We start from the raw sequence: 17,409 nt of genomic DNA on the forward strand, positions 1-17,409 counted from the left end.
GATTAAACTTTTTTATCCTAACTAATGACATAACATTACCACCCCTTTTCTCCTTTCACTTCCTTGTTCCATCCCATTTGGTATTTTCCCCTATTACTTTTCCACTCTGATTCACCTGTGAGAGAAAATCTAAGGCTTTTTTTAATCTTAGTTGTATTGCTTGTTGATCTGCTGAATAACAACTCCAAACTAGAAATGCTTCCGTGTTAATCACACCTCAGTGGTTTCATTAAGTGGCAGTGGAAGAGCTCAGCCTCTGTAGACACTCCTACAAAGGCCAATTATTCTGAGATTCGTATAAACTTTCAGGGAGAAGCACGTATTCACTATACTGTAGGTGGTTTCCCAATTAAAAGGCGTAGCTCCGAAAGCCTCCCTATAAAGTTACGTAAAGGAAGTGACGTCCTCGTCTCACCGAGTCTGTGTCCGAGCAGGGTGTTCATTCTAGCTCCCGCTTGAGCAGGTGACGGACATGGCTCGCGTGCTGCCGGCTGTGTTGCTTCTCTGTGTGATTGCAGTCATCAGCGCGTGGACATCCTCCAAGGAAATTCCACGAAGGTGTAATTTCAACAGCCAATGAGAACCACGACGGGGACCAAAGCAGAAACAATCGACCGACCGCCGGTATTGTGGACAGCCCCGTGAGTACTGCATGGCTGGATTGCTTAAATGTGTATTTAAAATAGAACAACCCTGTTACTAGCGGCCGCTTGTCATAAAGTGAGCCCCGGCAGCGCTAACATGAGACATGGTGGCCCAGGTTTAGAAACTTGTCATGGAACGCAGCGCTGACCCTGTCAGCTGCATTGCCTGACAGGGGCAGAGCTTTAGGTGTGCCGGGCCCCTCCGGGTCTCCGGTCCAGTAGTATTTTAGAATGGACATTGAAATGGGTCCCTATAGGGCCTTATATTCGTGCCCTTAACGTCACTGATTCTGAACAATTGATTTAAGTAATTTTCAAGTAATCCATCTCAGTGATTTCCGTATATATTTCGCATGTTTTACTAAATCTTGCACTCCACTAGAGTGTTAGCTATTCTCAGGATGTTGTGTATTTTGTTCTTTTTGTGCAGTATTACTCTGGTATAGTGCATGCATTGAACTAGGTCAGCTCCAGCTGTTTATAACGACCATGGTTGAAAGCTCTGGAGCTGAGGCTGAAGGCAGTGTGATTTTCTCAGTGCTGTCAGTGAGTCAAAAAGGTGCTCAGAATACATAATCATCTCACCCTTGGCTTCTCTGCAGAGCTCACATAGACAACCCCTGACAAAGCCAATAGTACAGGCTGTATTTAGGTGTATGCCAGTTCTGTTATAACAAGAACAGAAAGCACAGAGAGACCCCAAAATACAGGTCTGGTTGCACACTTTGATGTGACGTAATGGCCAGAGCTGCCGACTTTGCAGCTGGGGAACCAGATATGAGTCTCAGCGTCTGCTTAACATCCTGTGATTCTGGGCGAATCACTAGGTCCCGTGTCTACCGAAAATAAATGTGTCCTTGTGTAATGCAACTGGTGCTCATGTGAAGCTCTCCAAAATGCCTTTGGGCAGAGTTTGCACTATTAAAACTGCAACAACAACAAAAAGAAATTCAGTTTATGTGTTTAAGCTACATCTATAACTACATAGGCCATGCCCCTTTTTGAGACCCCCCCCGACACACACATTTTTCATCCCACTTAAAGCCCAGACAGTGAGAGTGAAAGAAAGCACCATATCTACAGAGATATGGTGCTTTCCTGCTGTATCCCTAGCACTGGCACGGAATTATGCTGCAGAGCATCATGCACATACCTTTGCACCATAATGTAAAGGCATGTGCGTGACGTCTAGCATAGGTATGCTAACCATTGTGTCTAGATAAACTTGAAACCTATTTCGACTGCCGGTGTGTGCTGTGAAGTGCAGCACGCTTGCAAACCGCAAACGTTAGGAGAAATAAAAACATTCCTCCTTTCACCCCTGCTTCAAGGCGGCATTATTTTTTGCTGCAAAACCCTGTCTATTATTGTTAATAGACATGGGTTTGCATCAAAAACCATGGTTGGTAGTTTGGGAATGCCCATGTAACACTAATGGAATGCCCCTTGACGCAGAGTATCGTAAAGCAGTGCAAAAGCGCTACTTTGTGTTACTTTGAGGCAACTTTCCAGTGCAAAACGAGCTTTGCTCCAGAAAGTAAATCCCCAAAAAGCATTTGACTTGGTTTGCATCACATCTGTGATACGTACTCAGGGCAAAATGTTTGTAAATCTGCCCCAGTCTCTGCTACTGTTTTGAGCTGACTTGTGTTTCATGTAGTTGAAGAGCCTGGTCTAATTCACCTCCTTAGACAGTGGTAAAGGTTTGCTTGTGACAGTAAAGTGAATGGAATGTTTGCTTTGGCTGGAAATGTAGGAACATTTGTTGGCATGTCTACTGTAAATAACCGTATATAATACAATAGCATATACAAAGCAACATTGCATAATTAGAACATAACAGGGCACATAAAAGCAAAGCAGTCAAAAGTGAATTAAACACAATATTCACAGTATAATACAACGTCACATTGCAATAATGCACCACAAATACACAGAGGCACAAACAAAAACAGAACACACCACAACAACAACAAAATGCCACATAACAAATATGTGTAAATGTTCTAGTCACATATTAACACCTACAGAATCCTGTTTTCGAAATACAGTGGAAACAGGGGTTTGGGGCAAAAACTAACTTACCTTACCACCTAATACCTGTCAAAAATCTTTTGTGCTTTGTAGTGCCAAACTTCGAATTATATTATCTCAGCGCGCAAGCGCATTATGCTTGGTACTGGGTGGCACAGCCCAGGTATATGCCACTGGTGGCGGCGGAGCACTGGCTCGCGCACCCGATACCGATTGATGCAGTGCTATTTGAACCTGTTGCTCCTAGGGATAGGGCGCCGACTATGGTCACATGTACGATCAGTGCTTGGCACCGGATTGGGCGCATATTGCAGACCCCTATGCAGTATGCGGCTTCATTGCCGCTCACGTACCACCCGAATATTCCTTTGCTGCAGGAGACATTGTTTCACAAGTTCAGGGAGCGTATGAATATCCAGAGGTGGGGGGATTTGTATTATGAAGGGAAGTTCCGCTCCGCAGAGCAGATGATGCAAGGGTCGTAACGAACCCCACTTGATCTTTTTTTTTTTATATGTCAGACTGAGGCAGGGGATTCGATCTATTACTCCGAATTTCCCAAATGAGCCACTGGCGTTTGCCCCGCTGCATGTCATGCTGCAATGTAGGACAGCCACACATCTAGTTTCCTTGATCTACAGAACAATACACACCCAAAGGGAAATGGCTGATCCACTCTCTCGCGCGCGATGGGATGCAGAACTCAACATGGTCCTCTCGGATGAGCAGTGGGAGTATTGTTGTCTGCAAACTGAGAGAGTGTCGGCCAGCAGTAGACTTCACATGACACATTATAAATTCCTACATAGATTGTACTATACGCCGGTTAAGATGTACAGATGTCGGTTAAGAGAGACAGATACTTGTGCCAGATGTGGGACACCTGGAGCGGATTTTCTGCGTCTGGCGTGGACATGCCCTGAGGTGAACGAATATTGGCAACAGGTCTTTGAGACGTTGACTAATATGGTACATACGCATATTGAACCCGCACCATTGGTGGCGTTGCTTGGATATGTTAGACCGATACAGGCAGCGCATAGGAAATTTGTGGCACTGGGGCTCTTGATGGCAAAGCAGAGGGTGGCCTGTCGCTGGGGTAGGGGCCGAGCCCGAAATTTAAGGACTGGATCACCGATCTCGTGACATGCCAGGAGCAACTTGACGTATACTCGGAGCTGCTGCCCAGGGCCTCTCGGCCGCGGAACATATGGGCTCCCTTGACCTGTTATCTGCTTGAACGACCGCAGGAGGCGGGTGAGCGGGAAGCAGGGGACGTAAATGGCTAGACAACGGGGAGCTATGGTTCTGGGAATGGAGGATCATAGGGGCGAAGAGATGGGAGGCTGTTGGGTTTCTGGTGTCAGCCGTTCCTCCATAGCGGCAAGTGCCTGGAACATGTACCATGTAGCGGGTTGGAGGATTGGCCTCCCTGATTCCGCTTAAAGATGTCTGTGCTGAAGTAACTCCTAACTGCGAAGTGTGTTCTGACTGGCCTTCGTGGGTTTCACTAGCTTACTGCTAAGTACTGCTGATGTGTATCTCTAAGATGACCATGCTTCTGCTGCAACAAAAAATGTAATGCCGATGCATTGTGTATCTCTGTGACATTACTGATGATGTTACTGTTTGTAAAAAACCAATAAAAAGAAATAAAAAAAATCTTTTGTGATCTAGCTCTAGATTTCAATATAGAGGCAGTTAGGAGCAGGGCTGCGAGGCAAAGGGATGTGTGGTGACTTGGTGTGATTTACTCCTGACTTTAGTGTGACATGCTTCTGGATGTCTGAAGTCAGAACACACTGATATTTTAGGATCTAAAACATCTGTCAACACCTCTGCCTCTCACAAAGGCAGTTTAAAGTTAGTTCAAATTACCACCAGCAGTAAAACAGAGCTCTGTCGACATTAGTGTCCTATCAGGATTATTGAACAATGGTATTGTAATTACGCAATCCTGTGTGTGGTTTGGAAATATCATTGGTGATGAATCCTGATTGGGTAACTACCACCTGGTGGTAAAAATTACAGTAATTTTAATACATATGCCTGTGAATTTTGCAGTTGAATAAATGCAGTTGGATATTAAATGTACCAACAGGCAAATTTATTATTTAGTTTAGTAGATTATTGGAATGTTTTTCGAATATATACATTTTGGGGCATATTGACAAGGCCACAGCACCACTGGAGCATTGCTTTTTTTGAAGTTCCATAGATGCACAATGCTGAGCCATATTTAGAAGGCCACGCAAAGCCACCTTGCAGGCTCTTCCTGGCCTTGTAAATATGGCCCCCTTTCACACATTGCTGTGTGCGAAAGGGGCATTCCACAGGTGTTGCTCTGGGTGTTTACATGCAACACTCGATTGTGATGCATTCCCAATTTTACAAGGTTTCATAACGTGGGAGTGCATCAGATTCCTATGCTTCCCCAGGGGAGGGATTAATGTGGCATAACGAGGAAAAATGCCTCTCTTTCTACTCGTTTTCTGCCCTTTCTATGTGTGCTGCATTATCAATGATTGTTTTTGTGCAGGAAGGTATCCCTTGCTGTACAAAACTATCATCCCTGCAATGCAGGAACCCATGCACCATGGTGCAAAGATGCCGGAGTTGTCAATAAGCAGCCAATTGTGCACCAGCCCAGAGGAAAGCACAGGGATGCACCATAATGCTCTGAATACGATGCATCCCTTGACTTTCCTAACGATGCAGCTTAGTGCATAAAGATGGCTTGCAGTGCAGCGCCCTTTTCTAGTAAATATGCCCCTTTGTTTTCTCCATCATTTTCATTTCACCCAGGTAGGTAACAATACATCTCGTAGTATGTGAGGCCAACAATCTACTATGGGACTGTGTAATGACTCCACACAAGCCAAGGTTAATGTTAATACATTTATTAGAAGAGAGCAACACTAAAACCCCGCAGACATGGATCGATGTCAGTTGGCGAGTGGTCATGCAGCACAGTCCCAACGGTCAGCTAGGGAAGTGCTTGCGACCACCAGTATAATGCAAGACACTGCCCACGCGATAACCATACACACAGAACTGATACCACATATCTCTTCTTCTTTTAAAACAACACAAAAACATGTCAACAGAAAGATCAAGTTAGAATGATTACAAGAAGATAACAATGAAAATAAAATATGTTTATACAAATGTAATGTGCCATAAAAGGATACTATCATAACATTTCTAATCAGAAATATAAAATAAAGTGAAAAAATATGCAGAACGCTGTATGTACTATACAACAGCAGACAGTACAAATACACAATAAGAAAACAACCTATCTAGATCTCAAAGGCACACCCGCATGTCTAATACTTCAGCGCAAAGCTTCTGAGGATCTCTTATCCCTATCACTGGAACTTTTTTGAGGACATAAATTGGTCTTATTTGCCGGACTGGAAAGCAGTGCCCCTCCATTCAGGAGTTTGGAATCAACTTTGACAACCTTGTAAATGTTCCACCAGTTTGAACCATTTACACGTTCAGCAGTTCCACAAATGTCAATCCTCATCTGCTCTGAATATTTGAGTCACCTTTCTTTACAAATGTACTTTACTTAATGCAAACATTTCCTACCTCAAAAATGTTATTGGTTTCACTTTTATTCTTGTCATAAAACATCTTTTGTTTCATTTAAGCATTCTCCACCTCGGTTATCACACTGTTGTCTAAGTCAGACGACATTGACAAACTGTTTGAGAAATTTTGACATCCAGGCAGGCCTAAACTCAGGAGCAGGTTTTTTCCCCCTCAACAATTCGAAAGGGGAGGCACCGGTAGATGAATGCGGTATTGTTCGATAAAACCACAACATCGTTCTAACAGCTACTGGTATAACACACTTGTGTACAATTGCCCTGCGTATACATTCACCTAAAACCCTGTTCAAGTGCTCGACCATGCCATTGGTTTGAGGGTGGTTCAATGAACTCATAAGGTATTTTTCTCCACTTTCTTTTGAAAATAATTCCATTTCTGAAGAAACAAACTAACCCCAATTATCAGACCACAATCTGCTCTGCAAACCCCTTGCGCATGAACACTTCTTTCAAAAAGTCTACTACTGCCTTCAAATCAGGTTCACCTATACATTTTACCTCTGGCCATCTAGAATATAAATCGACCATGACCCAACTTTACCCAAGGTTATGAAAGGTAGGGGAATGGGAGTCAAAGGAGGCATAGAAGGTTGTAATATTTTGTCATTCCTTGAGCAAATTTCACAACCATGGACAAGACTTTCAATTTCTTTATCCATCTGTGTCCACAAAAAATATTCCTGAACTCTACACTTTGTAAGTGTAGCCCCAAGATGTCCTTCATGGGCTTTGGATAACAGACATTTTCTGACACTTTCTGGTGGAATAATATGCTCAAATCTCATCACTACACCATTTTCTACAGACAACTCATCACACACCTTGGCGTAAGGTTGCAAGTTTACTTGAAGATTCCTTTATTTAGGCCACCCCTCAACAATGAATTTGGCTACTCACATCAAAAGGTCATCATGCTCAACAGCCCTTCTCCAAACCTCCTCCGAAATTGCACATGCTTTATCAGTTTCTAATGCTGCTATACAATCATGTAGATCTTCATCATTACATGATTTATCAATCTTTTGAATATTTCCTGACTCATCAATGTTCATTGGAAAGCATGAGAGAGCTTGGGCACAAATGTTTTTGTCCCCTGGAATATGTTCAACATTAAACTGATATCGAAGAAGTCTTGTGGTCAATCTGGCTATACAGGGTGTTAGGTTTGTACTAGATACATCTCCCACAATAGACACCAACGGTTTATGGTCCATTTGTAATACAAACCTTCTACCCCATAGGTAGCTTCTAAATTTTTCAATAGCCCACCAACACGCTAGGAGTTATTTTTCAAACAATTAATAATGCAATTCGGCATTTCTAAGTGCTCTTGATGCAAATCCGATTGTATGTTGTTCCCTATCAGCCTGTTGTGTAAGTACTGCACTCAACCCAAGGTTACATGCATAAACTGTCAACACACACAGCAGAGAGGGATCATACTGCTTCAAAGACTTAACCTCACTCAGTTGTTTCTTTAGCCAAACAAAAGTTGCCTAACCCACCACATCCTCCCATTCAAAATCAGAATTTCTTTTCAACAGATTAGAGATAGGCCTGACTTTAGTTGCGTAATCAGGAATGAATCGTGAATAAAATTCACATAAACCTAAAAAGGATTTAACACCATTTTTATCTTTTGGTGCAGGTGCCTCTGGAATTGCTTTAACTAAGCCTGGTCTTGGCTGTACTCTATTTACAGTTATGATATGTCCTGGATATTCTACCGACTCCTTTCTAAATTTGCATTTTCCCGTTCCAGAACCATCCCTTGCTCTTGAAAGATATCTAAAACTTTATGCAAAATTCCATCATGGATCATTTCGTCTGGAGCATATATAAGAACATCATCTTGAAAAATTGCAACATTCATAACCCCTTTTTAGAAGATTGAGCATGAGACACTGAAATACTGATGCAGCTGAAGCACGTCCGAACAGCATGCAACATCATTGAAACAATCCTGAGGGCAAAACAAAGGCTATAGGATGTCTTGATTGAGGATCTAACTCTACTTGATGGTATGCAACTGTCATATTAAGTTTCATAAAAACCTTTGCTCCAGCAGCAATGGCCACCATCTCAGTAATATTAGGAAGGGGGTGAGAGTCAATCCGGATTTCTTTGTTTAGCCTACGAAGATCCACACAAATCCTAAGGTCATTATTTTGTTTCTGAGCCACGACCAATGGAGAAAGCCATGTAGAGGATTCTATTAGTTCAATTATACCTTTACTACACAGTGCTGTAAGTTCCCTTTCTAGGTCTTCCCTAACATGGCATCTTGTGTTTGATAGGTAAGTCACCATCTTTAATTTGGATAAGATTCTGGAAATCTTTTATTTTTACAAATTCTCCAGAAAATACCCTGGCGTAGTTACTTAGGAGTTCTTCCACTGAACTATCATCTCTGATGGCTAGGACATGGTCCTTTGCACCAGGGCATAACATCATGTCAAACAGTCCTTGATGGAACCACCCAAGTATATTCAGGCCCTTGATTGAAACATATATTTTTTCTTGAACGCATCTTCCCTTGAATTCCAACACAGCTTCAAAATAGGCAAGTTTGCGACCCTCATAAGAAAATTGGGCACAATCTGGTGGTAGCAATTCTCTGTTGCCCCATTTACATTCAAATAAAGATTGAGTAATCATAGTATTGCAAGCACCAGAATCAAACCGTAAATGGAGATTTTTGTCTCCTACTGCCATATCCAAATAGGGGTCAACGCAATCCGACGGGTCACCTGTTCTCATATTGCCATCACTTATAACCAGGACCATTTCTCTTAAATTTGAAATCATGTCATCCACCTCATTATCATCATTTTCTTTGACATAACTAATCCTTGTTTTAGGTTTCTTATGATCCTGATACACTTTAGCAAAATGTCCAGTCTTGCCACAGGACCCACATACATTTTTAGCTGGACAACATTTTCCAGCTCTGTTGTGACAGGAATTGTCACGTCTGAAACATATATCAGTGTGTTTGAAACACCTCTTCTGTGAGAAAAATCTCTTTTGTCTGTGGAAACATCAGACGTCAAACGTACAGGATTAACTGATCCTGTCTTTCTGTCCTCTAACTCTTTTATAGATTTTTGAGCCATTTCAGTACTCTTGGCCACTGTCACACTTTCCTCTAAAGTAGGATTGCCTAACATCAACAACTTTTGTCGAATAGCTCTGTCCGAGCAATGACTTATAAATTGATCCCTTACTAATTGAGCACAAACATTTTGCAATTCATATTCAGCAACCAATTTCCTTAAAGCAGTAATATATGTGTCAACGTCTTCATCCCGCTCTGATTCCCTTTTTAAAACCTTGTGCAAAACAACTAGACTCGGCTCAACATCACATCTATCGGCCAATTTCTGTTATTGCCTCCTGGTACTCCTATAACTCTGGATCATCTGCCACCACCAGAGCCTATAAAATGTTGAATGTTTCCCTCCTTTCAAACCCTAGGCAATGGAGTAAAAGAAACTTCTTCCTTTCAGCTCTAAATCTGTCTGAACCAATGGCACCAAAATACATTTCAAATGCGTCCAACAGGAGGTTCACCTGGTCTCTCTAGAAATGGTGGGGGTGGATTCACTGTCTGCATTGTATATTATTAACAACTTGCACTAATCTTTGCACTTTTGTCAAAGATGGGGGATTTTTTTTAACTATAGGTAACCACATTACAAAATGATACCACAAAATCTTTACCTATGTCATAAATGACAGATTGTGCATTAATTTCCCCCCCAAAAATACATTGATGTTCAAAAATAAAGTACTGGTGTGCCCATCGCCGTGCCGATGAGCACAATGTGTGCGTGTCACAGCTGTGTTAGAATAACCAGGTAATGGTGTGCATATTACCGCGCTGACAAGCACAAGGTGTGCGTTTCACCGCGGATGAGATGAGAAATACATCCACCACTTAGCTTCGCTGTGCATATGTGCGCAAATATCCTAAAATAAATATTAGGGATATTGCTGCACCACTCTACACTGTATGCTGTGTTAAAACAATCAGAAATTGGTGCGTGTATTGCTGTGCTGACAGGCACAAGGTGTGTATGTCACCGCTGATGAGATATGAAATACATCCACTGCTAGGCTTCACTTTGCATAATTGTGCAAATATCATCAGGGCTAATGTTGCACAACTCTACACTGTTGCCTCCAGGCAGACTTTTAAATAGCCATTACTGCATAACTTTACATTTTTATCCATTTTCCCATCCTCAGTCTATCTTGGCTGCGCTCAGGTGTGCTTGCAACTTTCTCTAGTGGTTGGTATGTGGCGCGGTTCGTGTTAGTGTGGCACTGTGTTGGACTAGATACTTATGTCGGAGGCACAGGTGGCAAGAAGCATCTGGGGTGTACTTCACTATCCTTTCACTCCGCAATACCACACGTGCTGAGCAAGGTGCCTTCCAGGGCAGCTACCTCTCTTTTCTTGCTGCTATTAGACCTCCACCCCTTACCATCTTGCCGTTTCTTTCAATGGCTCATGTTCTAAGCTCTTCAACTGGCACTGTGACCTATTGCTTGCTGATCAAGGCATTCGGCGTGGTCCCTGTGCTGCGTGGCTTCAGCTCGCTCGGTTGCCTCTGTCTGGCACGGGGCACTGGCCTGCGCCTCTATTAAGTCTGCCTTCGCAGCCCGCCACACTCTGTCTCCTGGGGCTAGATTGTGCAGTCCATTAGCCCATTATAGAGAATGTGGAGCCCCGTGGGCTCATCGAGCTTATTCACAGTATTGCGCCGTTCAACCCTCTGACGTTGCTTAGTGGGGCTAAGACACGGAACCCTCCCCCCCCCCCCCCCCCCCCCCCCCCGGCAATCTCCACTTCTTGCTGTTCCTCCTCTTCGCTTACTTGGTTATTGCCGTTATATCCACTCTGATGCCGGCTATTGTCGTTATAGCACCAGGTACCTTTGCAGGCTCCGGCCGGCTGCCCACCTCTATCGCCTGGGCACCATTTGTGGCCTATTTCATGCCACGCACTGATGCCAGGCCTATTCATTTCTTCATACAAGCCATGCCTCACCGCTTAATTATTGGGCCTTTTCTCAACGTTCGTCTGTGGTCGGGTTCACCGCGCCTGCTACTGGGGCACTTCCATTTGTCTCGGCAGGCTGGCGTTTCTTCAGCCCACCTCACTGTGCCCCTGCCTATCGGCTGGCTCACCACGCCAGTCCGCGGCTCATCCTGTTGCCTCTGCTCTCCTGGCTGCCACTCTCGGGTGCCATTGCCAGTTGCATATGGGTCGTCGCTGGTGGTCTCCTGACCCTTGGCGATTGTGCACTGTTCTTTGCCTCTACAGCCACCGCCGATTACGAGATAATGAAGGTGCAGCCTATTCAGTGTCACTGGGTTCCCATGGTCAGCGCCGTTTTTCCCTGCACCTAACGCCTCCCAAGGATATGGGCGATTCTGCGCCAAGCTCCCATTTCTTGCAGATTTTTTATCACTGTGCAGAAGTGCCGTGCATTACTGGCATGGGTCGTCTCCGATGTGAGGCTCTAACGTGCGACAATTGCAAAATATTGGACGGATTCTTGACTTGCCCGGTGGAGCTGCACTAAAGCGCAGCCATCTTGCCGTGCGCCCTCTAGCGCCCCTTCCTCCAGGCACCATAGTTCTGCGCCATACGTCACAGAGCTCACCACTTTAGCATTGTATGCCTGAAGTGCAGGGCCAATTGGTTTGCTATGTGATAATCAATGCTCTCTCCCTAAGACCCCAGACAGTTGTTCATGCTTCAGAACCATCTTGCTAAGGTGGGATTTCCAGGACATGTTTTCAGCTATCTTTAAACCCAAATAATCAAAAGCACTGATGCTTTCAAGCTGAATACATCCAAGCCTCTGGCAGCCTGGAAGGATTTGTGAGGGTCCAGGGCCATACATTTGCTTTTTGTTGTATTGATTATTAAGCCTTTAGTATTGCAGAAATCTTGGACCATATCTAGCAACTGTTAAAGCCCTCCGGGTGTTTTTGATACCAGCAGGATATCCTCTGCAAAAATGACTACCTTTTCCCCGCCTAGCATAGGAACATCTGCTGGTTTTGCACTAAGAAATTGAACCACGCTATTAATGAACAGTGAGAAAAATGTTTAGGCCAAAACGCAGCCTTGTCGGACACCCTTGGTAACGGAGATTGGGTCTGTGAGTTGGCCTTGCGAGCCCCATCGCACCCTGGCTCAATTTTCTTTGTGAAGGCGACTAAGTAAAACTATAATTCCCTCTGACAAACTTAGGTCTCCAAGAGTTTGCCACAGTTTATGCCTAGGTACAAGATCGAAGGCCATCTTAAAGTATATAAATGAGACCTACAGGTTGCCTTTCCCAATTATGACTGTTTTCCCGCAAAGAGGGAGAAAACGGAACACTTGGTCTACAGTGCCTGTTTTCTCTCTAAAGCCTGCTTGGTATGGGGATAAGATATTATTATCATGGGCCCATAGCTGGATTATATTCAAGAGCATCCTGCTAAAAACCTTCTGTAATGCGTCAGTAAGGCTGATTGGCCTGTAATTACTGTGGGATGACCTATTGCCTTTTTTAAATATTGGTACGACTTCTGCAGCTTTCCAAGAATCTGGGATGGCGGTACCTTCAGCAATGGTATTAATTAGTATGTACATATATTATGTCCAGCCATGGGTGTCCTAAAGGAAAAGATCGCCCAGTATTCCATTAGGACCTGGTGCTTTGGAAGGGACTACAGTGCTCATTGCAGAGTAAATATTTTCCATATAAAAAAGGACCCCATTTGTTGTAGGGTATACTTCTGGGTTGCACAGCCAATTCCTTGGGTGCTTCTTGGTCGGTGTATAGGGTAGAAAAATGAGTGAACCAGACATCAGGCGAAATATGGTTTTATAATTCGGTATGCCCTAATTCAGCACCCCAAGCCAGCAACAACCAGAATTTTTTGCTTTCTCTAGTTTGGCATGCAACACTAAGGGACTGCCATCTAGCTTCGTCCCAGTCCCGCTTTGCTCTCCAGATTTCCAGCTTATAGGCCTTCCCCGCATTTCTTATCCCCACTAAATCCCTGCTTTATAGATTGCCTACAAGCCTTGTTGTACTAGGCCTGCATCTTATTCTTGTTGGACTGCATTTGTTTGCTATGTTTATTAGCTGTGAAATAGTGGTTCCGCTGGATGAAGAAACGGCCATGGAGCCTTGTAGCTGCAAGCCTCCCTTCCTCTGACATCGATGCCGCAATCGCTAAATCAGTCCGAATGCTCCTTAATTTGTCCTGGTCAGTAACTAAATTATGCCAGTTAAGGCAGCGTCTATCATTTGTTGGGTACACCTCTTTTGTAACCAGCTCCTGTATCTTTGGCAGGACTACTAGAGCGCCCCATCAATATTGCATTGTAATGCAAAGGGGGTTATGATCACTATCTATTGTATCACCAACCACCATATCTTCCAGCAAGTACCACAACCTCAGATCCAGCAGGATGTAATCGATGCGGCTCTGCCCCCCTAGTCTGTTTAAGGTGTTGCCCCAAGCCTTATCTGATTTGGGCCTTCCATTAACTGCCCTAAGGCCAAACTCCAGAGTCATAGCTTTAACTTGCAGCACTATTTGGGTCCACTTTTTGACAGGTTTCAAGTCCACTGGTGGGACCCACCCCTTCTTCTTCCAATACTTCCTACATCTCATCCCCGTCTAGAGGTTCAAAGGTTATGTTAATATCCCCAGCTATTATTAGGGGGAGAGAAGGATTTCTCAAACTCAGGTATTCCTCCAGTGATGTGATAGTCACAGAGGGTCTACCCCCTCTGGTACATCTCACATAGACGTTGAAGATGTCAATGGCAGTATTCGTAAGTCCCTTTCGGCGAGTTTGCATACTATAGTGGAGAGGTGTGGCTCACTGGTTAGAGGCGGCAGACCCGCATGCAGAGAATCGGCCAGGGACCAGGGTTCAATTCCCGACGCGGCAGGGTCGTGGACCAGGGTCAAAACGGACTCGATCATTCTCGCCTCGGTACCTACTCTAACCAGGAACACACTCGGCAACTCTGGGCATTAAGCTTGCCTCATCTCTACAACGGCCCCCCACAGACGCCGGGGATGCCTGGTTTCACCTTGGAGATACCCAGTTAGGGACCATCTCACAAGGAAAGCCAGGACGGGTTCCCCAGCGGTCTTCAGCGCCGGGACACTTCCGTTGGAGGTAGCTGCGCGCTTTACAAGCTTCCATAACATAACATAACATAACATAACATCTGGGTTATTCACAGGTAGCTGAGAGGTATTTCTGCAATGGCTGAGCTTAACCCACTTTAAAAACCAACCGCTGGACAGCCCATTTTGTTTTTGGTTGCTGCTACAAAAAAGCTAGCAAAGCCTACCTTATGTTGTCACATGGACCATGGGGACATTGTCATCTTCTCTAAGTTAGCATGAGCACGCTGCAGTTTGCCCCCTGCTTTGCACACTTCACTATAAAACTTTATTTGTGCAATCATCTCTATTGCCATTTTTACCCAAGAACCCATCACTGCACTCTCACTCTGCAGGTTCCTGGGATTTTGTCTGATTGTGGGCAGGGTTGAAAAACAATGCCCCTTGTTATTTTGTTCTGGTCAGGCTGTAGCACTTAGACAAAACAGGCTGATGCAGCTGTTGTGTAGGACAACGTACTTTGGTTTTATTGGAATACACGGATAGCTACACACACTTGGAGAGGGACCTTTCCAGGGAGAAGAGCGAGACAGCACCTATGATGTAGATCTACCTTCTATGGGCTGAAGTGTGGGATCTGCAGACAACGCCCAGAGATCTTCTAATATATAATAATACTATTTCTATCCAAGGGGAAGGAGGTTAGGCTATGCTGTCTTTTCACAATGACATCTCCTTTCATGATTTATGGACTAACTGCTTTGTTGACCATACTTATTTTAGGCATTTTTCTTCTTGTTGTGGCACCTATACTGCATCTTAGAGCGCGTTAGTTAAAATAAATATTTTAAACTTGTTGGTGTCTCTGTCAAATATTATTGTGGACAAATACAGGAGTATGAGTGAAATGGTGTGTCTTGCTACCGCAATTCCTGAGAGATCTGGGAGTGTTGTGTTCTGGGGTGTCTAATCATTTGTTTCTCTTTGAGTGAGTAGGAAAGCAAGTGAGACACTATAGCTAGTCGGTCCTGGGCTCATGGGTACTAAAGTGGTAGGATGACTCAGTCCCTATACACCAAGGTCCCATAATCCTACACATAGTTCTGTTTTTGGGCAGAATCCCTGCAACATGGAGCCGCCAATGTTTGGTCTGGTACTTATTAATGAGACCCCTGTGTAGCGCTTGTGCTTGCCTACAATACCTTTCACCGGTGCCAGGAGACGTCCATGGTGGGGGGCTTGGCCTCCTGTATTTGTAGGATATCCCTATTTCAATAGGTTTTACAAGCTTGAAGTTTAAAAGGTTTTTTTGGACCTAATATGCGCTGCTGTTTTACTTGTTCATTGCTTTATACACATGGCACAACCGGTCTCTAATGCAGCACCTAACCGCGCGGCGTTTAAAGCTTACTTAACTAAACACTGAGTCCCCAGTGCAGGGGCTAACATCATTTTTGGGTTGAAGCAGATCCTGCGTACCGCTTTGAAGTATTTTATTCTTGGATTACATTTCCCGCAGTGGATGCGAATGATAATTTGTTTCTCACCTAAACGGTCTCTGCTCCTCCAGCAGGTTATTGTCCTTATGCATTAATTGAAAATTTGTAGACGTCCTGGGGGCATCCGATTTGGTTTAATGGTGCCCTGCCTCACCCTATCTCTTTTGTTTGAATGGGCCCCTTGCCTATCGACTGGGCCACTTGGCCTGTTTTGACTGGTTTTACACCACATCCTAATTATCTCGATGTTACTATCATAGAGCTACGTCTGTTGTACAGACAGTTGATTCATCTTCATAGATGTGTAATACAGTTTGTCTCATGCCCTTCAGGCAGCTCCAGCTGGAGCTGCTTCTCCGGCACCAGGTCACGGCCGGAGGTCTTATGATTGATTAGCCCCATCATGATTAACTCTGTGATGGGTAAACGTCCTCAAAATCGGGATGACTTGCCATTTTGGCTCCGAAAAAACCTACATCTCCTGTTGAAAAACACAGGATTCTTACAATGGATGTGCTGAGTGGTCTGATTCGTCCTTTTGCGGACTGCACCACCTGGGGGACGGTGTTTGCTTCAGTGTATACACTAATCTTTGGCACCCCTCGATGAGCATTCTGCTGAGCGTTCTGAAGAAGGTACAGGATGTGCATGGGGCTGTTCCAGCCCTGGATTCGTGGTTGAAATTAGTGGGTATGTTCCCTGTTGTCTCCGATATGATTCTGGTCAACATTAAAGGTGAAGCAGAGTTGTGGATGGAGGTCTGTGGCCGTTAATCAAATGTAGTGAAAGGAATAATAATTTCCAAAACTCATATTCTGTTGTGCTTAGTAGGCAGAATATGCCATTTTAATTGCTTCTTTTCAACAGTGAAATCACACGAAAACAAAAGCCGACACGTAATTCGCTCGATGGCCGATTGACCGAGGGCTTTCTCAAGACTGATATTGACAAAAGGCCACAAGAATAAATGGTACAGAGGAAGGGTCAAATTGTCAATAGTTTACATCCAAAACGATGTAGATAGCATGCACAATTGATAACAAAAGACAGTAAAAAACCCAGATATACCAAGCCAGTTACGTGAGAGAGATGTGTGTAAAACAGGGAGAATAGGAATATAAAGAATTTGGGAAAAAACAAGAACAATTTCAAAGGTTAAAATTACGACACACAAACCACAAGAAAAGATGGCACAGCTTATTAAACAAATTATACAGATCTTTCATTGACGTTCAATAACAGGATTATTCCAATGGCTATAATAGAAACATGTGCCAGATGATCTCATAAGCCAAATGTGAAGCGAAATAAACAATTATGCCTAAGTATGTCATGGCTGCAGTTCAGTCTTTACAGGATGAGCGTTAAAAGTAAGGTGGTTACATAATATGCCGTTGTATCACAGAGCATGTTCAAGCACAAACACACACATCAGTAATCAAGTAAATCCAT

At 44.0% G+C, this 17,409-nt stretch overlaps 1 long non-coding RNA gene across 1 annotated transcript in view; it reads left to right on the top strand.

The window, feature by feature from the left end:
- Window positions 1-288: 288 nt before the first annotated feature.
- Window positions 289-17,409, top strand: part of LOC146796234 (uncharacterized) — a 182,407-nt gene continuing 165,286 nt past the window's right edge. Inside the window, exon 1 of the long non-coding RNA XR_014969907.1 lies at window positions 289-641. This is a non-coding gene — a long non-coding RNA (uncharacterized LOC146796234). The remainder of the gene's footprint in view (window positions 642-17,409) is intronic.

This window comes from Triturus cristatus, chromosome 10 (genome assembly GCF_964204655.1).
Source record: "Triturus cristatus chromosome 10, aTriCri1.1, whole genome shotgun sequence".
NCBI classification, from domain to species: domain Eukaryota; kingdom Metazoa; phylum Chordata; class Amphibia; order Caudata; family Salamandridae; genus Triturus; species Triturus cristatus.